The sequence below is a fragment of the Stegodyphus dumicola genome, chromosome 10 (genome assembly GCF_044657685.1).
Source record: "Stegodyphus dumicola isolate Sdum_Otavi_A_Nest chromosome 10, ASM4465768v1".
Classification (NCBI taxonomy): domain Eukaryota; kingdom Metazoa; phylum Arthropoda; class Arachnida; order Araneae; family Eresidae; genus Stegodyphus; species Stegodyphus dumicola.
In genome coordinates this window covers 174,263,104-174,289,857 of record NC_140777.1, presented here as the reverse complement: position 1 = coordinate 174,289,857, position 26,754 = coordinate 174,263,104, and the positions used below count along the sequence as shown (strand labels likewise).

The window sequence follows — 26,754 nt, the reverse complement described above, 5'->3', positions numbered from 1 at the left end:
ATTAAAATTATTATTAAATTTGAAACGGGAAGGGAGGAGAATACTTTTGACATGTTTTTTTTCCATTAACATTGTGAAAAGTAGTATTAAAGTACAATTAAAATTGTGAGTTTGAAAAAAAAACTAATATACAAAAAAAAAAAAGCTTCAGTGTTTAATTTTTTTTTTATTAGGGTAAATTATATTTAAAAAAAATTCAACACTTGAAAACAGGTGTTATTGTTTCTGCTGCCCGAATGTGAAGTTTTAAAAAAATCAGGAAGTATTTGTTGCACTCTTCGTTCTTAAAGATGTGATGGTGAATGTGATTATGGCAAAACCTCGAGGGCTATGTGCCTAAGGGAAAGGATGCCTTCGTGGAGAACTTTCTAAGAGAACGTTCTTAATAAATACCGTGGAAAAAATGTAGCATTACAGCATGGATAATTCATTCCTTCTGATAGGAAATAAATGTAAGAATGGCCATCAATTCGCAATTTTTTTTGCTATCGTTTGGCATTGCTATTTCGAACAGCTAGTTTTAAATATATGATTTTATGCTCTATATTTAAATTTTTCAGGAGTAACTCTTAAATTAGTTGGCTACTGGAATACTTAAACATATTTCAGATGCTAAATAGAAATGGAAAATGGAATCTAAATACAAATACCAGATACATTTTTTAAAATTCAAATTTAATTTAATTTAGACACAATAACACGCCGAATAAATTGTTGTTTGACTTCTGAATTAATTTAATTTGTAACCCCACAGATCTCAAGCGCGCCACCTAGCGGCAGCTCGAGTGAATAATGGCTTGAAAGACAATAGCCTTTTAGTCGGTATATTGGAATCAACCACTAAACATGCTGTTCTGCCCCGGGAGTTATTTTGTAACTTTAATGTTGAATTATAATGTGCTTACAAATTTAACGTCCTTAAGTGTAGTGTTTTTAATTGTGTTTCGGAATTAAAACTAATTAAACACTCAAGGTGAGTCTTTTGTTTAGTTAGTATTCTTTAAATTCAATTTAGATGTTAACCCTAACAGACTTAGAATTATGACGTCCTGGCTACAAATTTAGTTCCATGAACCTAATTTTATTATACGCTACTTACGCTTTAAAGCCTAAAGATGCCCTAATTAAGAAGTTTTTTTTTTTTTTTTTTTTTAATAACCAAGGATTTCTGTAAAGAAGTATTTCAATAATTTATAAAGATTTAATTTTTTTTTTGGGGGGGTTACTGCTTCATTAAAATATTCCTCACTGGAACCCCTTCTTTTTCTTTTTTTTTTTGTCCATAGTTTGAGCGATTAAATACTCTATTATTTATTATTCTCATTTTAAATAGTCATTTTTACTTCCTTGTACTAAACAAAGGAAGTATTGCAATCACGAAAAGTTCCGAATACAGTGTTTCCATTTTTACTGATTTCGAATCCAGTTTAACGATGTTTTTGAGTGACGTGTGTAGGTAAGGACAGAATAAAGGACTCCTTTTACTTCCTTGTACGAAGTAAAGGAAGTATTGCAATCACGAAAAATGCCGGGTACCACATTTCAACGAAAATATCCATTTTGATCGCTATCGACTGCAATTTAACGATGTTTTTGCTTCACATCTGTATGTAAGGACAGAAAAAAGGGCTCATTTTCTCAAAACGAATTATGAAACTGATTTAAAATGGATTCAGAGGTGATTTTTTCCCGTGGTGTCTGTACATATGTATCTCGCATAATAAAATAGAGTAGCCTCAGAGGGTTGAAATTTCGTATATAGGACTGCTATAATATGTAGTTGTGTACCTCCCTTTTTGGTTGCAATCGGCCGCATCGAAAGTACACCAACACTGTTACTCGGCTCAGTGATCTCAGTTTTATTATTATTATTATTATTATTATTATTATTATTATTATTCTTTTTATGTTGGTAAATTGAGCATTATTTATTTTCAGAATGACTGAATTATGTTGTTCTTATCTTGCGGTCAAGATTTTTACGCTTTAGTTAATCTGCATGCAATAGTTGTAGAATTATCAAGAATTTTAAAATTATTCAAATACTGGTAAACCTATTTTCTTTAACAATAGCAGCCATATTTGTTTACATTTGAAACTTGGCAGAATAGTGAATTAAGTCAGCTTCTGCCCGTTCAGTGTCTTTTTGCCAAGTGGAACCAAAAGTAAATTTTAGTTTTGTGCATTGAAAAATCTGCCTTCTTGCCCGCTGGTCGAATTGTTTGTTTTGGGGAAGAAACTCTAATTTTAATTGTAAAAATTGTTTTTTAAAATTATTTTAACTGTATTTGGTGTTTTATGTTTTTCTATATTTTTGAATTTTTAATGAAGATATTTTGAGGTTTTATATATTTTGCGGAATGAGAGCTGAATTAATTACCTTGCCGCAAAGTGAGAACTGAATTAATTGAATGAGAAATATATCTCTAATGAATTTCGAGGAAATAAGTTTAAATGAAATGAAGCAAACAAAAAAATGTGTACTTTAATAGGCTGTACAAGTAAATCGTGGTGTCCACAGATTTTTTTTTACCTTACAATGGCATTAAAATTTCAAATTATTAAAAGCATCTATTGTTGCTCGAATAAAATTAAAAAATAAATAAATATAGAATCTTATAGCCTATATTCCAGAGGTCGCCAATCTTTTTGTCCCTAAGAGCACATACTAAAATACATGTTGGACGACGGGTACCATTTCCTTTTTCAAGGTGAATTTATAGTTGGATAGAGGGTAGATAATATAGTTGTAGGTATACATAGATGTTATATATAAATATTTTCCCGTGGAATTGGGATTATTCAATTATGGCAAAGCACACGTGGGCTATCTGCCTAAAGGGAGGGATGCCTTCGTGGAGGACTTTGTAAGGGAAACTGGCTCGTATACACGTTACACATGGGGAAAACCATGAACGCCCGTGCAGCCAGCCCGTTCGCGGGATTCGAACCTCGGACCGAACAACCAGTGTTCAGCCTCTTTACCACTCGGCCGCTAGTGGGCCTTTTCCGTGGAATTATTCCTGAGAATAATGCACAGTGATCAGACGTTACTAAACCGTTATGCTATTATGCATAGCTATCACATAACGTGGTTACTGCACATAGATTATACTCATTATCAATGGCCTTTCCATGGGGTTTCCATGGGGTTCCATGGATAGGCTCAGTAATACTTTAGATTATTATAACAGATAGTAGAAGGCTTACAATGAATATCTAAGTACCGATATGTTTGAACATAATTGCATAGTGTAAGAGCAGTATATAGTGTAACTATACACACATTCGGTATACATAGTTATAAGACAGTACATAAAAAGACTTAAACCAAGTATCTAAATACTGACTTCCTATAACATAACACGGTTTACTGTACATATATTGCATGCATTATCAGTGGCCTACATGTTTGAACATAATTGTATAGTATATGAACAATATATAGTATAACAATATACACATTCGGTATGCCTAGTATAAAAAAGTACATAAGCAGAATATAAGTACCGATGGTTGTATGTAATCAGCATTACCATACATATATAGTATACATAAATTAGAGTTGGTAGATAATACATGCACATATTTCGCTTAGTGTTGGTATTTGTGTTGGTATCTGTATCTTGTCAGTGTTGGTATCTGTGTAAGAAATTTCTGTTTCATCAAAAATGAGAAAATTTTCATATAGAATTTTATTGAAAATGGAAACATTTTTATTGTGATTGTGCAGCGGCGGACACATGTTAAAAGATCGGCGGGCGCCATGGCACCCGCGAGCGTATGGTTGAGAACCCCTGCTACACTGAAACGGGGGAATTAGAAAATTTTCACTGGATCTTACTATGGACTTATTTTAAGGAGCTGGAAACTATTTTATTTATTACATTCATGGTGTAAAATAAAACATGTAAAATATTGTTCAGAAGTAGAGGGAAAAAATGGCATTTTGAAAGACTGTTTTTGTTACGGTGATGAGTTATGCATTTTCATCATATGGAAGATATATGAAAGATCTTCGAACTGAATAAGAGTTTTTCACTGGGTAGTTCAACTGGAATTGCATCTAAATGATCGTTGCTTTGAAGTCCAGATCATTCTTCAAGGATAGTGACGTACATGTTCGTAATCTATTAAACCGAGTGATGTCGCGTAGTCTTGCAACTTCCGTCAAACGTAATCTTTTGAATTTTTTATTCCTTTTTGCTCTTCGCTTTCAAGAAGCGAAGAATGGCGGAGGGGCCCATCCTCGTCTCTTCTGGATACTAAAGTAGCTCTTTATTTACTCTTTGTATATTTGGACGGGATAGGGCGATGACTGTTACTTGCCTTCCTGTGTTAACAACAAAGCTCACATCTGGTGCACGAAACCGCATATTTTGGAAGCGACGTTACATCTTGGCGATTTTTACAGAGAATAATTTCAGTTCGTTTTTTTGCTGTTCGCTTTTTCCAAACGCCAAGGAGACTCGCAGTCTACTAAAGTAGATACGTCGTTAAAGATATATTTTTTGCAAAGAAGATAAAGGAAAGCTCTACATGCGAAAATTCTGCTTTTGAATATTTTTGGAAGCACGAGAGAAACTTGTAAAACTTCTCACTACTGCTCAGTTTTTAATGACAAAAGCGGGGAAAACAGTTAATTAGGCAACCAAATACTTTTTTTCTCTTTCTTGCCATGTCTTTGGGTTTTATATATATCTATAGGCAACAATTATTATTGGTCATAATAACTACAACTACTTCTACTAAATAATAACTACTACTTTCACGTCACCTATAGTTTCAGTTTAGTTTCGAAGTGTTGTCATGGCTGAAATTAGCAAAGAGTTAGCGAGCGCTACGAAGAATAATAAAGATGTTATATGAAAAAATTGATTCTTGCTTTTATTCTTTTGCTTTTAAATTATTATAAAAAAGAACTTTGCAAGCAACTACAGATCTAATAACATTTGAAAATTTATAAGCTCTGCATTGACTTGAGAATTCGAAACTTTAAGGCAAGTTTTCAACCTCTGTCAACTCATGGAACTCATTAATATGTTTTGATCCCATAAACCATAAATTTGTTTTTTGAGAACCCTACCATCCTCAGAAAAGGAAGTGTTAAAAATGATTGAAACTATATCAGTATGTACTTTATGTGAAAAAATAAAATGGACATCATAATTTTGTTTTTATTACAATGCCATGTGGTATTAAATTTTTTTTTTTTTTAAATTTTTTGTTTGTAGGAATTACAGCAAAAAATATGTATAATTTAATGGAAGGAAGTCATGTAGATTTTTTTGTTTAAAACTTTTAAATACCACGACTAAAGATAAGAAATTTCAAGCAACTATTATTGTATTTTAAAATGGAAATCAATTTAAATGACAAATATGGTGCCTACAATGTGTCTGCAACAATGAATTTTTGGTCATTAATTATTCTACAGTTTCAGCAGGCAGATGGTTTAGTTTTCCTTGACAGAGAAATCCTTAACGAATGATAATTACTTCCTGTGTATATGCACATTTCTCTCTAGAAGTAGCATACGTTATAGTTGTCAAACAGCTGTAAAATGTTCATAGTAGCGTTAAGAAGATTTGTTTCCTATAATTAATAGCATTACATTTTCATACAGGAAAATGGAACATGTTTGGTACACAAAATTCTTAATTACTTTTGAAAAGCAATCCATGTTATTCAAATAATATTGAGTCAGTATGAAAGCTAACATCATGCAAATAAAAATGACGTAGCAGATGCAATAAATGCATGCAAATCTGAAATTTAGTGATTATCCTAAAACTGCTGCTAATTCAAGGACAGTGAGAATCAACTGAATTTTAATATATTTCGATTAAATTTCAACCGATAACTGCGTGAAACTGTAAGGTATATCCGCCCTTCTTTCCGCATGTTTTCTTGATGTAAATGGAAGCATGCTCGAATCGTAGGTCCGAGAAGGTCCAGGGTTCGACTCCCGGAGAGGGCATTGCACATTTTCCCTGTCTTCTTTAAAAAAAAAAAAAAAAAATTATCCAGACATTAAGGTTATTTCGAAGCAGGAGACGTGAAAAATGTGCAATGACCTTATCGGAACTCTAACCTCGGACCTCTCGAGTACGCACCGAGCGTGCTGACCACTACACCACGAAAGCATGCTAAGGCGGCGAGAGAACTATCTTATATATTTTCCCTGGTGGTGGAAAGCGACTGGGGATTAGGGGACCCAATCACCAAAGCCTGGTGGTGGAGAATCATCATCCACCACCTTTTTTAGTTCGGGTGCCACTGTAGAGACATTAAGGTTATTTTGAAGCAGGAGACGTGAAAAATGAGCATTGCTCTCTCTGAGACTCGAACTTCTCCAATGCGTGCTGAGCGTGCTGACCACTACACCACGAAGGCATGCTAAGAATGCGGGAGAAATACTTTACAACCTAATCACTCTACTGTGGCGCTCGAACTAAGGGGGTGGACAATAATTCGTCACGACCAGGATTTGGTGACTGGACCTCCTAATCCCCAGCTCCCCTTAAAAGGGGGTGTATATAAGGCATATTTTCCCTCATTTGAGCCTGCCTTCCTCGCGTAACGGTAGCGTACCCGATGCATATTGAGAGATCCAAGTTCGAGCCCCAGCGAGGACATTGCACATTTTTCTTATTTCCAGCTTAAAAAAAAAAAAAAAAAAAAAAAAAAAAACCTATTGACTTTACAATTCTACCCTGTTTGGGAGCTGAAATTACAAAATCTATCAAATCACAAACAAAATACAAATCACAAACAAAATACACAATCTATCAAATCACAAAATATTGCAATGCATTACCAATTTACTCCGATGGACAATGGCACAAATGTTCTCCTTTATACGTAAAAAAAATTATTTTAGTACTTAATTCTTATGCAGCCTAATATAATCCAAATATTCTGGTGGCCAACAACAACATATCTTCAAGAGTAAAAAATCATTCTACTATCTAACTCTGTTGCAGATAACACCATTATTCCTCTCTGGGAACAAAATTTATATTTAAAATGAACTTTCCTTAAGATGGATCATTTTTGCTTATGAAGAAGGCGGCTCCTTTTATCTCTTGTAAAGAGATGCAGCGCCAAATCTGACTTCACTGTTATACCTATACGCATAATTTCTCTACAATGTAATTATTTACAATTTTTCTTTCCCGGAAATTGGCAACTTACAGGCATTGGTTCTTCTAAGTTCGGAGACCGCTTTCTTGCCTCTTAAAGCCTTCTACCATCTTTTTTCGACGTTTAACAGCACCTTGTCTGCAAAATGTCTTCGGCACCTATGTTCATATTCTTATCGACGGCAAAAATTCCACATTCCTTTGTCGCTGCTAATTATATTTTCCAATTTGGCGGGAAAAGAGAAGAATGTTTATCTTAAGCAATGTAAATAGACGTGTAGTTCCAAGAATGGCTGCTAGTTGCCATTTTGGGACTTCAAACTTTGTCTTATTTATTGTTGAGTCATTGGTTGCAATTTTGAAGGCAAGATAGAGTAGTAGGATGCGTAAGCATCTGTCATTTAAGTGTTTTTACTTTCTTTTACTTATATAGTACGTTTTAACAATTATCTATAAACGTGCGTGAACGTGCTGCAATGTGCGTGCGTATATATAACATGCTGAAAAAACGTGCAGGAAACTTAAAAACTTTAATTTCGAATTTTTATTAGAAATCTAAATTCCTTTGGGCAGCTGAAAATTGATAACTGTCTGTTTATTATATGCTTCAAAGAAAAATGATGTTTTATCATAATTTACCGTTAATATAATAAAGAATTTAATGTATAAACTGGAAAATAATGGTCGATTTCACCTAGAAAAGAATTTAAGAATTATGCCCGTTAAGAGCTCGAATTTCTCATCCATCGGTCGTCTTGCCCTAATTAGATTGTGATCACCTCAACTTGCTATCACACTGAATAATAATTTGGAGAAAGATTTAGAAATTCTTGACTTTATTGATACCAATACTTTACCGCATAATTAAATGCTACGATCAGAAATCAATAAAAATAAAAACTACAAAAAATAAAATCTGAAAGCTTTCAGATTTTACATTACGCCCAAAGAAGCGCTTTTTTTAACGTTTTGTGTGTTACCTTGATTTATTAAATATCAAGTTCTTCGCACTTAAACCATAAAATTCAATTCAACAGCAATATCGCAAAATAATTTCAAAAATGAGCATATCTTTACACTTCCCGACACACAGTTTCGCACCCTGAAGATAATTTTTTTTTTCCCTCCCCGTACAGAGTTACCATTGCCCGCTTTGAAATCGTTGAGTTTGTTAATCAAAAATTCGTTAAAGTGTTACAAAATACGAAATCGATAATAAAACAAATTTCAAATTCCAAATTCGGACTTCCAGATGCCCATATTCGGGTCTAGACGTACCGTTATTGAAAGTTGGATGGCTCTAGGTACCATTGTTTTATCACAATGCTAGAAACATACATACATTTATGAAGATTCTTCATTATTTAATTTCTTAATTTCTTTAACTGTAACACAGGGTTCTAATATTTGGTAGCAACAATTTGAAAAGTGAACCTACATTTATAGTGAATCAACGCAAAATACCAAAACGAAATTAATAGCCCTTTGAGCTAATAATCAAATTTATAAAAATCTAAGTGCTCAAAGCTAATGAGGGTTTTCTTTATATCGCAGAATTTTATCTTGATATATCCTAGCTGTAGAAGCTTCTTCTTTGAATAGCGGGAAATGAATCAAGTGTTTATTTTATAAGGTTAATCGTGTAACTATATGTAACATAAGCTGTATCAACTAGATTGGTTTTAATAATTTTGATATTGAAGAAAATATTGCAATGAAGTTTGAGGTGAATTTATCTTTTCATGAAATTCAGTGGCATTGTCTATCATCTGAAAGTGGTCTATCATTTGAGAATACAGACAATGTTAATCCTGATGAACCCATATTTCGAAATATCTTTAGTAGTAAGTCCACATCACTACCTGAACCGCTCATTAATGTTTGCTTTAAAAGTGTCTATAGTTCATAATTCTTTTGCTTCAAATATCCGTATGAAAAAAATCAGGCGACATAAAAAAATAGAGAGAGATCGATAACTAACTCTTCTTCAGATGATGCGATCGAAAAAAAGGAGGGGATTGAATTCAGGTTCACATCAGTATCTCAGGCCAACACCAATCTTGGAATGAAAGGGTTATTCATGAATGAGAATTTTGAAAATGAACATATCGTAGTAAGTAAAGTTACACTTTCCAAGATCACGATACTCCAAAATACATGAATTTTTTATAGGAATATCTGAAACCATCGACAATCTGACTTGTTTTTTCTTTTAATTGGGCTATTTCGTGGATCCAGAGATGTGGTACATATGAAGCTTCACTTTTTTTTTTTTTTTTCTGTAAGACGTCAAGCACTTCTCAACAACCTCAAATCTTGTAAAATTCGGTGCAGTAACGTCTTTGGAGATTGGCATCTCCTAGGAAGTCAGAAATAATAAGTCCTTCCCATCCTAGATTATTTCTCCCAAGATTTTTGAATGACCTTCTTCATATTTGCTCATTAAACTAAACTCAGTGGCGCAACAGCCTTAGTAGACCAAGGCCTGCAGTGCCCGAAAATATGTTTTCTTGACCATGGGCCCCGGGTACGTGAACATATGCCCGGAACAAATAGTCAGCTTGTCGTAGGACCCCCAGTGTTTAGTCCTCAGGCGAACTTGGTACTCATTTTATCTACCCACTCAAGGAATGAAAGGCTAAGTCGGGGGAAGCCCAGCTCGGGGATCGAAAACCGGACCTGTGGAACTTGCTCATTAAAGTACCTTATGATTTCGAATTTCTTTGACGAGACCCAAATGCTGGATTTACTCAACTGATGTTAGCCTGCAAACTTCTGGAACTGGTGTTGAGCTGACTTTACAGATTATGTTTTTCAGTAAATGCGCTCCAGAATTTACCTATGTATCTTTCAACTATCTTGTATATGTTCACACATACTTTAATTCTTAGGAAAATGACAGAAAGCAGAGGCCAGCCGGTCAGCCAGGAAGACTGATTAAGGCACAATTTGCTAATTATTTTCCAGCAGTGTAAAAGAACTGAACCGAAGACAGAGTTTTTGTTTTTGATTTTCTACTGAGTATCCGAGTCTGCGATGTACTAACGATCACTTTAAGCGCATAATTTATTTTGCTATTAATTAAATGCTTCTTAATCGTTGATGGATCTCTTAGTGACTTATTCCAACAACTAGACATATGTTAAGTATCGGTTAGATGCGCGACAGTCCCTTTAGAATGGTTCGATTCTACAACTAGTCTTGTTCAACTTTCGTTACAATAACTTCAATGTACGAGTTCTTTTTTTTTTTTTTTTTTTTTTTTTTTTTTTTTTTTTTTTTTAATCTGAATATCGTATCACATACTTTTCAAAATCTACGAATCATTGATAGGTTTATATTTAATTCCATCAAAAGTTGAGAATTCGAACTTTTTGTATCAGTTCTTACCAATTCTGATCAGAACAGACGAAGAGCATCTGAATGCGGACTTAATGTTTAAACTGAGTATTTTTTGCAAAGATTAAGTGACATTATTGAGCAGCTTCCCTACCTGACATTCTTGAGTAGCTGCCTTACCTAGTTTCAGCAGCTAAGGTTTACTCTGTTCCTTAATTAAATACTAATTAATACTAATTACTCTATTCCTTAATTAATTAGACTTAATTTTTAAAATGAGGAGTGACAGAACCTTATGGAAAGTCTTCAATGGCAAAGAGAAATAAATAAGATGATGATAATAAATGAATAACTAATTAATAATTAAATTAAATAAGGTATAAAAAATAAGATATTTATAAATGAGTATAAATTAAAGATAATTTGAGGAATAATAAGTTGAATTATATTAATGATTTATAAAGAATGAAAGGAAATAAAAGACGTAAATTTCCTTCTTATCTTAATTTCGAATTAATGCTAAATGCTAATAAATTTAATGCTTTTTTGAGAGGATGGGTGTTGCAAAATAAATATTCTGCCTGAACAAGTAACAGAAATAGAAATGAAGATGCTGAAGAGAAGAATTCGGGAAATTCAATTATACGTTCAGGAGCTGCTATAAACATCAGTTTCACAAATTGTTAAAACAAATGTTGCATAAGCAACATAATTTTCTGTTTATGTTGCGATAGTTATATAAAGTACCAGAACTCATGTTATATGGAATTCCGGTAAGTGCCAGCTGGAATCGTAATTTCCTTTAGACACTGAAAAGTACTCAGGTGAGCTCCTGCTCATTTCAAGTTTCCAGAAGGTTACCGAAACGATAATTGGCTCTTTACTGGAGAAACCTTTCATTTAAATGAACTATTCAGAATACTATTATCTGTCTGTGTCTGCGCTCTTTCGATAAAATGAAATTAAGTCTTTGTAACTAATACTTCGTGTCATCACTCGAGATAAAGAGGAAATAGAACAATGAACTATAAAATTCATTGTGAACTCTATTTTATGACCTAACCAATGAACTATCTATTTCAATGTAATGATTATAGCAAACCATCCATTTCTTTTTAATAGCACATAAATTAAGAAAATAATTTTGCGTTATAGGCGCCTTTTATTACCTTCGAAAAATAAACAAATTGTCCATTTATCAGTTATATTAGAGAACTTAAAAGGGATGCGTTTCTTATTCAAAAAGAAGTCCTATATAAAATCTAGTTTATTATCAGATGCTTTTATTTTTTATCCTTCAAGATTATAAGAGCCTAAATTTCAGATTTCTTTGTCAAAAGTGAAATCGACGGACTGTAACGCGAAATTCACCCATGATACCTCTGACGACGCAAACACCAAGAAGCTGCAAAAACCAGTGTGCTTGCTGTTCGCTAAGCGTTGCGAAAGAAAATCTCAAGGATGACGAGAACGATGGGTGAAAGGAAGCCACATCCATCATTCGAGAACAGACTCGGTTTCATTTTTAAAAGTCAGTTGACATCACCCACTGCGCAGAAGTGAACCTTTTCCTATCTGTCTCTCTTTCAGCAAGTTGATTGTCCGACACCACGTGACGATTTGGCAGACGATGGAAGTTCTGCATCGAATTGACTATCTTTCTCAGCCACCTGCCAAAAGGCAGGGTGTGGCATCCCCTCTACATATGCCTGTTCGTCCCCCCTCACCTCTCTTAGAACAGTCAGTCTACCTCTGTATGACAGCCTTACCTTTTGACGTCACTTTGATGACAAATTGGTGTTTGGGGGGAGGAAAGACATAAACGACCGTGAAATATTCATGTCGTCTGCCACATGTAAAGGCGAGGGTGGAACTACATGTGAAGATTACATGGTTGCTAAATACCTCTCATTCTTGAGATTCATTAGACATTTTCTCTCTTAACTGAGATTAAAATCACAGGACACAGATTAACTAATTAATTAGTGCTTATTGTAATTCAGTAAATCCCAGTATATGTAGTTTATAATCACAATAAATTAAATGCAATTTTATATAAACTCAATCATTTACAAGTCTATTTACACTTTCAGCAAGATTTTTAAGAAACAAATTTACTCATTCAGAGTAATATAATCAGGTTTGGCGACGCTCACGATTAAATCAAAAACACATCCTAAAAGAAACAAAAAAAAAAAAAAAAAAAAACAGGAAAAAGGAACTTAAATTATAACTGTAGTCATTACGTTATTTTTAAGCAGGAGACATGAAAACTATGCAGTGATCTCGCGGGGACGCGAACCTGGCCCTCTCGAATACGCGCCGAGTGTGCTACCATTACGACCCGAAGGCATGCAGAAAATGAGAGAGAAAATACCTGTGAAAATATTATGTACGTGTGGATAACATTTTTTCCAACTGTTATGGCATCATTTCTTATTACTTCTGTTATCTCAAGCAATTTTCTTCTTTTTTTAACAGTTTGAAACAGCAATTTTTTCCATCGTTCTACAATACATAAAAAATTTTTCTTTTTTAGGCCGCCCAAACGGTATAGTAGTTAGGGAAGCCTGACTGCGATACCGAAGGGCCCCGATTCAAATCCCGGAGAAGGCATGGATGTAAAAATTGTCTCTCCCTTCGTAGGAGGCAAAGGTGGCCCACCTATTAGGTGTCTCCATTATAAAGAAACCGCCACATCTGACCTTAGAAGTGGTCGATGCCGCCATAGGCAAGCGCCCGCCATTCGGGGGGGGGACGTTTTTTAGACAAGGCTCAGTCAACCCGCAGTGTAATCTCGAGTTGACTATAAATGTTTTTACCGCAAATCGAAAGCCATGATAAAATGAAAATTAGAATACACAGAGCTACGGTTTTCCTCGGAAGATGTTTTAAAAATGTAACCCAGCTTAGGGAGGGGGGTAAGAATCAAATTTGTTCGTGATTCCTTTTGATCAAACAGTGCTTAGATGAAGGTTTTTTTTTTTTTTTTTTTTTTTTTTTTTTTTAGGATTCTCTGTTATGAATGTGGCTCTGAAAAATCATTCCTGCTATAGGGAAAAATACTTAGATTTTCTAGAATACATATAATATATTGCACTAAAAGTCCTTATGTGTCTGATCATCACGAAACTGAGCTGCCATGTCTGCAAGAAACATAGATTTGAACCAAGCACAAGTATTAGCATGATGAAACATGTCCATAGTAAGAAACAAATTTCTTATAAAGCGAGTTACAAAGGGGGACAGACAAGGACCTTTGTTTCCTTGGCTCTTTAGACCTCTTGGAAACTTATCGGTGATATTCGTGGTATATATTTTTTACTAGAAATCGTGATGTATTACTGGTATACTTTTTTTTTCCCCAATGGAGGGCTCTAGCCGTTTAAAGAAAAAAAAAAAAAAATCCTCTAATCATCAAGAGATTTATAGAATTTATGATATACATATATTTTGAAGCGCAAAAAGTTTATTTTTTTGTATTAGTATGCATATTTAATTATTTTTCAGTTAACTGAAGTAAGTGTCGTTAAATATTTTATTGGAGAACCACGATAATCATTTGCATTTGCTGGTAGCGGTCAATCTGATAAGAATCCTTCTGAATACTGATGACTCTGAAATAAATGTTTCATAAAAAAATAAGAATTGAGATTGTTACTATACTGAAGTGTATTAAGATTATAAATGATATCGTATTATTGAATATATTGTGCTGGGTATTATGCTATCAATGTTGTTAATGTTTATAGCGGGACAAGTAAGAGTGAATGCCTTTTAGTTAATTAAATTTAGTTAATTAGATAATGGAAAACAGAATTTCTTGAAAAGAGATATTTCGGTAGCTACTAGTTTTCTGAAGTTCTAGAAGATTCTTAATAGGGTATATTTGATACCTACTATTAATGAAGATCCTGATTTGTGGATAACCTCGCCATCTTCTATGAAGTAATATAAATAAAGCTGCTACATAGTTTTTTTTAACTATGTTCAACATTGCATGCAAAGTCACTGACATCTGATTGAATTATTTTTGTAATTCCTGGATTGATAAAGTATGCAATAGCCATGGATGAAAAACGGAAGCCTATGCAAATCAGCCATCATTTTATTTCCTGCTTTTAAAAAAAAATTGCCGCCATGTTTTTGCTTTCGCAGATGACATGCTCGTCGGAGCTTTCATATACTACCAATCGCAAAATTTTCTATTATAATCAGAGAAGAAATAACTAAATAAACAAAAATGCATTAAGGATTATGAAGAGAAAATAATAATAATAAAATTACGCACGCGCGTAACACAGGAAATAAATCAGGCTGCAAAAATGTCATATGCACACACACAGATAGACAGACACTTCTTGCTTGCTTCTTTATAACTCGGACAATCACAATGGAATACTTAATATTCCGCAAACATATATCGCATCGAGTTGCGGATTCTTTTAATATGCATAATGATACCCGATGGCATTGTATGCCGCTTCCATTTTTTATTATTATTTTATTTTTTCATATTCTTTGTGTGTTTATTCAAATTTTTCGTCTGTCATTGGCATTTGCGAAGAATATATGGTAGCAAGGATGCACTGTTTTAAGTCAAATGAGATTTTGCGCCTGATTTTTCAGGCGCGGCTCCACCGTGAGGAAATTAATGATCCACGGAGGCGTAAATTATCGTCTGCGACGCTCTCGAAATCAAGACTTAACGGTTTTTCCATTTTTTTTTCTTTGTTCCATGATAATTTGCTCACGACGTGGAAGATTTCTTTTGGTGCTTCTCAATGATGCAAGCTGCATGCACAAAGTAAACATTGGAATTCTGAGAACTTATGCTAAGAATAGGAAGTATGAGTAGTTTAATAGAAAAAAAAATATTTTTAAAAAATGCGGTTTATAATGAAGATGTGTATGATGATTCTATGGAAAATTCAAAGACAAGCCTAAAGCGGCAAAAGAAATCACAATAGGAAAAAAGTAGATATCACACTCTTTTATTATTCCCGTCTGGAAAAGATTAGAAATTTCACCCACAGTTATAATTTATGACAACTAACGGCTAGACTGTAACGCTAAACATGGCTCGTGTGTTAGCACTGTAATCCTGAAACAAATTACGAATAAAAAATTTAAGCACATTTTATTTACAAATATAGTTGTTTTTGAATTACGTGAGATACATACTTATACGCCACGAAAAAAATCTCTTCTGAGTCCATTTTTAATCTATTTTACAATCCTTTTTGAAAAAAAAAAATAGGTCTTTATTTTCTCCATACGTACAGATGTTATGCTAAAAAATGGAATCGACAGCAGACAAAATGCATATTTTCATTGAAATATGATGCCCACAATTTTTCGCCATTACAGTATTTTTACAATATTTCGTACAAAGAAGTAAATTTAACATCCTTAAGAACTGCATTCTACTGATCTTTAGTAATAATGCTATTACTTTTAAATAATTCTTCTGTTAATCAATAATAGAGAATTTGAATTTAAATTTGAAAGATAAATAAATGTCTTACATACTGCCTTACATTTACAGTGGGTTACATTGAGAGTGAACCAGCATAAAATCATCTTTCAAAAGTAATCTTTTGCAATATTTTTTTTTATTTATGCATACATTTTTATTCATTCATTAGCCCAAAGACGCGTTAGACCCAAAATGCTATTAGTCTCAAAACGGCATCTTGCGTTGTTTCACTTTCTGCGTTGATTCACTTTTCAAACTGTTGCCATTAAATATTACAGCCCTGTATTATATTTAAAGAAATTAAGAATGAAAAATGTGTATAAATGCATGAATGTTTCTTGCGTTGTGAAAAAGCATAGGTACCTAGAGCTATCCAATTTTGAATAACATTGTCCTCCAATCAAGTATGGGCACTCGGAAGCCCGAATTTTGAATTTCGAATTTGTTTTATTATCTATTTCGAATTTTTTAAGACTTTAACGAATTTTTGATTAACAAACTTGACGATTTCAAAGCTAGCAATGGCAACACTGTAAGGAATAAAAAGCATTTTAATCTCCAGCAAGCGAGACTGTGTATACGAAATTCTAAAGATATAATCTTTTAAAATTATTTTGCCATATTTCTGTTGAATTGAATTTTATGTGGTTTAAGTTCGAAGAAGATGATATTTAATGAATAAAGGTAACACACAAAACGTTAAAATAACGCCCTTTTGGGCGGGTTTTATTTCTCTTTTTTTTTTTTTTTTTTTTCTTTTCCATTTGAGTTTTTATTCTAACATTGGCATAAGTAACAAATAGATGCATAATAAATGTTCATTATCAAAAGGTTTAGACTAAACAAATCATTAATTCGTTAAAAAAATATAGACGCAGAAGAAACAGTGAAGTAACTCGAAAAAACATCTTTCCCACAATGAAAATTTTATTACCTGCACGTTAATGCAAAGAATGGATTAAAACATTGAAGTCGGAATGTATAAAAGGGAAAGATTAAACCATAAAATGATATTAATTTGTAAAGCAGAATGTGGCAAAGTATATGCGGGACAAAAAAACAGGTATTCTAAATAAATAAACACAAAAATTCTCCATTAGGTAAAAAAAAAAAAAAAAAACTCGCGTAAATTGTGATGCACAGAAACTCATGATAGTAGCAAGTAAACGAGTTTCACTAGCGAAGAATTCATTATGAAGTCGCAACAGTGGGAATGGCATCTTAATGCTGTTAGAAAAGGCATGAAGAAAGACCTTAACACAGTTAGCCCATCCTGTAAAAAAGTAGATAACTAGTAGATAATTTTGGGATAAGAATGGTGAGCAGAAGTTCATCTCCCTCGTATAACCCTATGGATTTTCGTAGGAGTGAAGTTTGGTATGTAGGCTGACTACGCATTTTTCGCATACCTTTCCGTTCAAAGGATATCTTCTGTTCACTTGAGCTGTATGTGATGGGTACCGTTGTTGATAAGCTGTGAGCAAACACTTCGAAAAACGCAGGAATTTGAAGTTATCGAATTTTATCAGTCTTGTTAAAATGCTTGCAGGTAAGACAAAACCAAATGTTATGCCAAATGATACCACCACGCAAAGGTACAATGTTTTAGAAAATCGCCTTTGTTAAAAATTAGTTTTCGCAGTGCTGATGGAAGTAATATTTTTTTTCACATAATAAAGTTAAATAAATATGGCCTGTAATTTATTTCTCATTTGGGAAAAGAACATTTATTTCCCAACATAAAAAGCAAAAACAACTCTATTTCAGTATCTAGTGAAACTCAAATTCTTAAACTTCAGCAATAACATTGGTTCTCAACCTTTTTTACCCCATATACTCACCCTTTCACCATTGCCAGACGATCATTTGCCCCCGCTCCTTTCCCAATCTAGAAAAATACTTATACATTTATTTAAATTTAGATTATTTTTTAATGTGTTTTATATGTTTAACAAAGTATAGAAAATGTTGATAAATACCCAAACTTGAATAAAAGTAGTTTTTTATATTCCTAAACTAAAATTAAATACTTAACTGGAAAAAAAAAGGCTTTTCGCATTCCCCCTCCCCAACCTGAAACTACGAAATCCCCTCTTCGCTTGAGGACACTAGTTGAGAATCATAACATTAAATTAACTTCCGCTGTTAATGGCTTGACAACAGTGAAAAAGATAAAATAACCGGATATTGGGAATCATGCGGCAAAATGGATAATTGCGCAAATCTTTTCATGGTTTCTATTAATGAAATACAAATATAAATTGGTCTAGCTCAGAGAAACCTCTGACCAATCCCCTCCCAAGAACAAAAATTTTTTAAACCCAAATTATTGCCCAATTTTTACGAATACTCAGTTTTTTAAAACCATACTATGAACACAACAGTCATCCACATTCTATACTGTACGATTACTTTAAATGGGATTCAGGTTATATTACTACTTCTTGGACATATTTTTAAAATTTAATAATAATAATAATAAAGAAAGAAAGAAAAGAAAATCTGAAAGGTTTCAGATTTTAAATTACGTCCAAAGGGGCCTTTTTTTTTTTTTTTTTTTTTTTTTTTTTTTTCATTTTGTGTGTTAACATAATTTAATAATTTAATAATTATTAAAATATAATTTAATAAATAAATTTAATAGTTCATGAGAAATATCGCAACATAATTTTAAAATGAGCATATCGTTAGATACACAGTCTCCCGCGCTGGAGATGAAAATGTTTTTTCTGTACAACGCTGCGGTTGCTCGCTTTTAAATCCTTGAGTTTTTTAATCAAAAATTTGTTAAAGTTTTACAAAATATGAAATAGATAATAAAATAAATTCCAAATTTCGGCTTTCAGATGCCCATATTCTCAAAAGGATTACGTCATGCAAAAGTAGATGGCTCTAGGTACCGTTGCTTTATCACAATGCGAGAAACGTACATACATTTATGCAGATTCTTCATTATTTAATTTCTTCAAATATAATACAGGGCGATAATATTGGGTGGCAACAGTTTGGAAAGTGATTCGCCGTTTATAGTGATTCAACGCAAACTTCCAAAACGAAAGCAATAGTCCTTCAGGGACAAAGGCCCTTTGGACTTTAATAAAAAAAAAAAAAAAAAAAAAAAAGTTTGTTTTCTAATATTCGGAGTCAAGTCCTCTCTTCTGACGGTTTTCCATAGGGCTCCGATACTTCTACTTTTAGAAATTAAGCCCTGATAATTATACTAAATTCACATTCCTTATTAAGCACTTTACTACTGCCTCAAGCATAACTAATATTTTACATTTTATATAACTAGTACTTACATTAATATTATATAACTAGTATCTGCATTAATTCTGCATAACTAGTATTTTCATCATCGGATTGAAATTAATGTAGATAATTACTGATAGAATTAGATTTTTGTAGCCTAGTTTACATGAGATGAGATCACTTGCGGTCACGTGATATGAACCGGCGAATCAGGATGTTGTACCATGAAAGCATGGTAAATTCTTAAATAAATGCTTTTTTACAAATTTATTATCTTTATTTATTGAAGCAATTTCAATTACAATTTGTTTATCCCTTCAAAACAAAAAATTCTTAGAACTAACATTTATCAACATTTTTTATGTCTATACTGTATGTTGTCGCCAATAAAGCCTGCTTGGCGAAATTTGGCCGACGAAACGGAAAAGTACCGAAATCTTTAGTGATTTGCCAAGGTACCTCATCTAATTGTTCCGATACCTTGACGATACTGTCAGCAATCATTTCTTGATTGGTCATCTAGGGAATATGTTACTACATTAAGAGACAGGAAACGAAATAGATGCTATTCTTCTTTTAACTTAGTATACAAAGAATAAAACATTTTATTCCCCGATTCCCAGCCTATACGGCACAAATATCTGCTCTTTTCTCTTAATGGGTTTAATCTTCCTGCCTGTCAATCTAAGTGGTCGTTCGGAGCTTCAAAAATACCATACAAAAGTCATTACAATGAATGCGGATAAACGTCGAATACAAAGACTCCTGCAGCAACAGGACATTATACCTAATTAGGTGGTCATCAGTGTAAGGTGCGGATAAATATCGAATGCAAACGAGTCTTTGTGGTAGGAGTTCACCGTGACAGGAGATCACACCTAATTAGGTGGTCTGAAACTTGCAGTAAAAAGGAGGAAACTTGCAAAGAATTATCGTCAGCAAGACAAGCTAATAATTTTCGATAACAAAAATAAAGACTTATGAGAACATAGTCTTTTGTGTTATTCCTGTCCTCTTATTCATATGTGCAAAACAAAATATCATTAGCAAACTTGAAACCGAGATCATTCCGAAAAGATTAAGTAACAGTAAGTAAGAATTCAATGGAAATTATTCATAACTGCCTGATTCTTCTGCGATTCCAGAATTCGTCTTTGGATTCGATACAAGTTGTATCGCTATCAAAAGGGAAATGAAATGATAGATGCAAAAAATAAATAATTCCGCACTCATTTTTGGGACAGGATTACGAAATTTTACATTTTTTAAAAATTGAACCTAAAATTTAGACAACAAGAAAGAGCTTGAGAGGACGAATAATGAGCAATATTTAAGGAGCAAAACATAAACACAATATTAATACATTAAAATGTAAACTGTTTCATTTCCTCATTTTTAATACAGAGGCTTATCAGCTTATTGGTGAAGAAAGCATTAAATGAGCTTGAGTTATGAGAGAATTATTTAGTATTAGTGTAAATAGACGATGCCAGTTAAGTTAGATTGAGAGTAATGCATCTGACAACAGAGAGAACGGCAAGCCATAAGCCTTCTCTAACAGCGATGCAAAAATTACGATTCAAAGTCAGACATTTTTCAGTCTGATGTGGTATGGGACCCAGATAAAAAATTTCGCAGTTCTCAAATTTCGTAATTCTGCTCTCATTATGTCAGTAACAATGGCACGCAGGTTTTAATGATTTTCGTCTTTCTAATCAAATAGTCGTAAGAGTTCAAGTTCCATCCCATATTACACCTCTATTCAATTTTAGTCCATTAAATGTGGCAAAAAATGGATCATAATTAATTGATCAGAAATCAATAACGAGAACAAACAAATACAGAAACAGACATTCTTCTTTATATATATAGATTTTGTAAAACTTACAAATTTTTGATTAACAAACTCTACGATTTAAAAGTGGACAGTAGCACCATTTTTCGAAATAAAGTATTTTTACCTCTAACGCGCGAGACTGTTGCCACTCGGAAAAATGAGTGCTTTCAGAGTTTTTAATTAATATTTCGGCTTATTAGAATCGTACGAAGATGGGAATAGACGAAATGTTTTCCCACGGATTTTTGGAATCGGGAATAATGTATTTAATGTTTGGCGATGCTATTTTTATTTCATCGTAAAACTTAGGAAATTTTTTATTAACACACTCAAGGAATTGAAAGGCCTACTCGCTTTCAAATCCTTGTTCGAAATAAAAAGCAGATTTTCATTTCCAGCTTGCGAGACTGTTGCCCAGGAAAATGAGTGTGAAAATAATCGTTTTTCTGAGTTTTTAACTAATCTCTCTGATTTTTTTTTCTTTGTTCAACTGTTTTCCAGTTAGATCATTGCCAGATGCCAGATAGTTTATGAGAGTTAAAAGCTTGTTTCATGACGAGGTTCTCCACCAATTCCTCTCCCCACAAATAACTTGGGTATTTTAAGCTTTACATATCATTGACAACATTGGCGGCCGTAGAAAATTTTCCAGGGTCTGGCCAGTGATCGAAGACAAATAACTGCACGAATACATTTTTATCTACTTACTTAATTTGGGAATTGGGGAATAAAATGTATGTAAATATAACTTGAAATTAAAATTAGCAATAGACTCTTATTGCTTAAATTAAATTTATTTCCCATCTCCATTCTAAAAATAATCCTTTTCTGCACTGCGCCATTTCGAGTCTAATTCATATCACGTGGCTCTTATATAGCACTGATGACATAAATAGAACTAAAAAAGCCAATAATAATTTTACAGCAGTAGTAATTATCCAATCAAATGCACTGAAAATGAAAACAACTCATTCTGAATTAAGTTTTCATCCTGAACACAGCTACATTTGCTTTCTACACTTCGCCCTAATTGGACTATGCTGTTCTCTTCTTATTGCGAATCTGTCAAAAATGTAAATATTTTTAAATAGATACAAGTAGTAAACCAAGTTGTTTGGGGCCACAGCATGTTTACTGAAATAAACATGAAGATTTAATCTGATTCGGCTGACAGATAGCTGTTCATTATAGATCTACGTTTTTATGCCATTATTGCTTCTAAGTCTTGTTTTCAAGCATAATTTCTGCAATATTATTACACCTAACTTTGCTTGGTTTTATTATGTAATACATAAATAATGCATTTGCATACATTAATAATATATTTCCGTGCATTAATAATATGTTTTGCATGCATTAATAATATATTTGCATCATTTTAAGAAAGTGCACTTTTTTACTAGATTCCAGTGGAAGAAAATAAACCATTTGCACCCCTTTAACAACCTGCTGACACACAAGAATGGAATCCGTGAAAATTACTTATCTGCGCTTTTCCCCCCACTTTAATGAGCATTTCGAAAGTTACTTTCTGAATGTTATTTTAAAACAGAGAGATGTTCATTCAGTGAAATGAATATCTTACAAATACTACGTAAAAATCCTAATTTTCCTTCCCTCAAAATCAAAATTCATACCAAGTTTATAAACGCATTTTTCTGCAAACAATCATTTTACAGACTGGTGGTTTCAAGTAACGTCAGGTATATCGCAAGCTATTTGGACAGTCAAATTTTAGACTCCAAATATTAAAAAGCAACATTGGCTTCAGTTTTTTAAGTCCCCTGAAGGACTATTGCTTTCGTTTTGTCATTTTGCGTTGAATCACTATAAACGGCGAATCACTTTTCAAACGGTTGCCACCAAATGTTAGAGTCCTGCATTATATTTGAAGAAATTTAAAAATGTAAAATCTACAAAAATGTATGAGTATTTCTCGCATTGTGTTAAAACAACGGTACATAGAGTCATCGAATTTTGAATGACGTAATCCTCCTACTAATATGGGCATGTGGAAGAACAAATTTGAAACTTGTTTTATTATGAATTTCATATTTTGTAAAACTTGAACGAATTTTTGATTAACAAACTCAACGATTTCAAAGCCAGCTATGGCAACACTCTACGGGGGGAGGGACCTTTTTATCTCCAGCTCGCGGAAATGTGTATCGGAAATTCTAAAGATATGCTCATTTTAAAATTGTTTTGCGACATTGCTATTGAACTGAATTTTATGGTTTAAGTGCAAAGAACATGATATTTAATAAATCAATGTAACACACAAAACGTTAAAAAAACGCCGCTTTGGACGTAATTTAAAATCTGAAACCTTTCAGATTTTTTGTTTTTTCTTTTCCGACTGGTCGATTGTGAACAGTTACAGTGTAACACAGTCCATTAATCTATACAAGGCCAGATGTTGTGGTCTCTTTATTATGGAGGCACCTAATAAGTGGGCCACCATCACCTCCTATGAAGGGAAAGAGAGTTACAACCATGCCTTCTCCGGGATTCGAACCCAGGCTCTTCGGTATCGCCGTCAGGCTTGCCTTACCACTGTTCCGTCTGGGCGGCGGCTTCAGGAAGTAGGTCTTAGGTTTTTAAGTTCGGAGAAGAATCCGAACTGGGAGAAGAAGGATGGCAATTGATTAACTTTGAAGAACATGCGCTTTTCGAAAAGACAATTTTTTTTAAAGTCACCGGAATCTCGCTCGGTTAGCATTAGTCAGAAATTGATCCACTTGCCATTTAACGTTTTATCACCGAAAACGATAATCAGGGTGCGAAACGGAGGAATACCGACGTTACACCAGAAAGAAGGAGGGGACAAATCATTACTGCAAACATCCATGTCTTCTCTGGGATTCCAACACGGATCCAGTCATATGGCTGGCAGCTTCGCAAACCAGTACATCCAAAAGTTATGCACAGGAAAGAAAATTAATTCGAGAATCACGATACTAAATACACTGAATCTTTGATAAATTGCTGGAACTTATTTTACATGAGATACAGCTCACAAAAGGAATTTTCAACAAAAATAACAATCGGACTTACTTAGATAATTGGTTGCAGTCTATCAAATACGATAGTGCAAGGTGATTGAAATGAGCCGTGAAATTTACGGTTTCTAGCATCCATTTGACGCTGTACAATTCGGATCTATTCATTTCAATTGGGTACTTTTCTGCCATCCCATACGGATAGCTCTAACAGAGCGTAAAATGACTTACAAGGTTAAAATGATATTGGCCGCATCGCAATGATTTATTAAACGACCCTGCCAGCTGCGAGAAGGAGCGCGAATAAAACATTACCTAATTAATCCTGAAGATAGGGATACGATATTCTTCTGTCCTGGGACAGAATCGATACTTTATCGATGTCGAGCACGTGTCATTAAGCAGACAGGTAATTCATCACTAGGAGTCTGGTAAGAGTCTGAGAATTTAAGCGATTTTGACTTGTTTGTGGGTGCTTAAGGGACCGTAATGAATTTTAAATTCGTAAAAAAGAAAAGAAATTGAAAGCTGTTGTTGTGATGTAATGTTCCACCAGCTGCATCATCGATTATCGTAGCTCTGGGTTGTTTCTTCTATCCCAAACCTTAATGACCCATTCTCGCTTCGTTATAGTTTAAGATTCTCATTCATTCACGCGATGAATCGCTGTGTGAAAACTGCTGGAAAGAATGCGAATTTTAGAGAATGAAGGATCAATTCGAGTATCAGTCATTCGCCTGGCATTCTTTTCATGTACAGTCAGGGCTGAATTACTGAATATTCACGCTCATAAGTACTGAATATCACACATTGCACATAATATTTTTTTGCTATGACTGAGTTTCTAATCATATCTCTGTTTGGGTCGATGCCCAGAGACCTTGAACACTAATAATGGTAATTCAACTTTTGACTACTCAATCGCACTACTCCATCCAAATTTCGATCCAAAACGCAGCTAGGAGTCAGAATTCCAAATATTTATATCCTTCTTATCTTACTAGAAATATCTAGTTAAAGACTTTCGATTTCATAGATTTTACTGGTATTCCCATTATGGCATTCCTTTTTAGCATAACTATCAAAAGTGACATAAAAAGAATTTCGTTGCTAAGTAACGAGACCAAATAAAGATTTCAAGACTTGGCGTAGAAAGTAAAAATTTTAAATATTACTCAAACACTGGGAGGGGGAGCGGAAGGGGCCCACCAGCCGCCGACTGCTAAAGTCGCTGAACACTGGTAGTTCGGTCCGAGGTTCGAATTACGCGAACGGGCTGGCTGCATCGGCATTGTCCTGGTTTCCCCGTAAGTAACGTGTATTCGAGCAGGTATCCTCTAGAAAGTCCTCCACGAAGGTATCCCTTACCTAGGCAGATAACCCTCCAGACTTTGCCGTAATCACGTAAACCAAGCTGGTTTAGCGGACATGTAATTTCGGATTCTCAAATTTCGACCAATCTTCAAACTACAAATGGCCAAACGAGAAAATCGGCGAACATTGATAGTTCGACCGAGTTTCAGATCCCAGCGAATGTGCTGGCTGCATGGAAGTTTCGTTCCACGTGTAACGTGTTAATACGAGCCAGTCAGTTTCACTCAGAAAGTCACGTGCAGTGCCTTAGGGCGGTACACGTAAGTAATAATAATAAATAAAAGCTGACTGCGATACCGAAGGGCCTGGGTTCGAATCCCGGAGAAGGCATGGTTGCAACTGTCCGTCCCTTCCTAAGAAAGGCAATGGTGGCCCACCTATTAGGTGCCTCCATAATAAAGAGACCACCACATCCGGTCTTGTATAGATTAATGGACTGGGTTACATTTGTAATTGTTCACAATCTGCCATTGGAAAATAATAATAATAATAATAAATAATGAAGGCATTCATCCCCTCTATAGACAGCCATCAAGCGCTCTGTTGTAATCTAATCCAATAAAATTAGCTCAGCAGAGACAGAGCGGTGACGTCGCTGAACACTGGCAGTTCAACCTGGGTTTCAATTCCACGTGAAAGGGCTAGCCATACAGGCGGTTTTCGTCGTTTTTTACATGTGTAACATGGATACGAGCCAGTTTCCGCCAGAAAGCCCCACAGGAAGGTATTTACACCAAACCAATCCAATTGATCCTTCACAGAAAATGTGTGGGACAATGTCTATTACTCACAGCCCTTAGATGTCCTGCCACATCCTCGTTATCGCGATATCGTTCAGATTCAAACCCTAGTCACACTGGTTCTGGAGTGAACACGTACCGCCCAACCGGATAATGGTTAGTGACTCTGACTCCGGAGAAGTCATGGATGCTTGTAAATGTATAGCGGCATGAGGGCACTTTAAATATGTGGCTAGCCAAAGGTCCTCTCAAGAGGTTGTGATAGGGGAAGAGGGGTAGGAGAACCTCGGACCCTTCCCCCCCCCGAGGTGCTTTCCTTCAAAAATTTGGGTCCGGAGCTGATCAAAGTCGTAATGTTACCTTATGATGACCAAGGCCAACGACAGGCGCAATCTCGCGTCGTCTGATTTCAGGCAAACGAGATTAGTAACAGCACAAGACAACAGAATAAACACGCATTCTTGAAGTACTATGATGATTCTCAAATAAATATCTTTTCAGCAGGAGATAAAACAAACGTTGGGAAAGATGTTACGTTCACGTAGAGACATTGCTTTGAATAAAAACGGGTTTTTGCAAGTATCTA

The 26,754-nt window shown here is 34.3% G+C and overlaps 1 protein-coding gene and 1 long non-coding RNA gene across 5 annotated transcripts in view; one reads left to right on the top strand and one right to left on the bottom strand.

Annotated features, from left to right (window-relative positions):
* LOC118189593 (uncharacterized) overlaps positions 1 to 26,754 on the bottom strand; it is a 475,680-nt gene that overhangs the window by 186,823 nt on the left and 262,103 nt on the right. The window lies entirely within an intron of this gene.
* Positions 616 to 26,754, top strand: part of LOC146995207 (uncharacterized) — a 204,901-nt gene continuing 178,762 nt past the window's right edge. The window contains exon 1 of the long non-coding RNA XR_015043647.1: positions 616 to 973. This is a non-coding gene — a long non-coding RNA (uncharacterized LOC146995207). The remainder of the gene's footprint in view (positions 974 to 26,754) is intronic.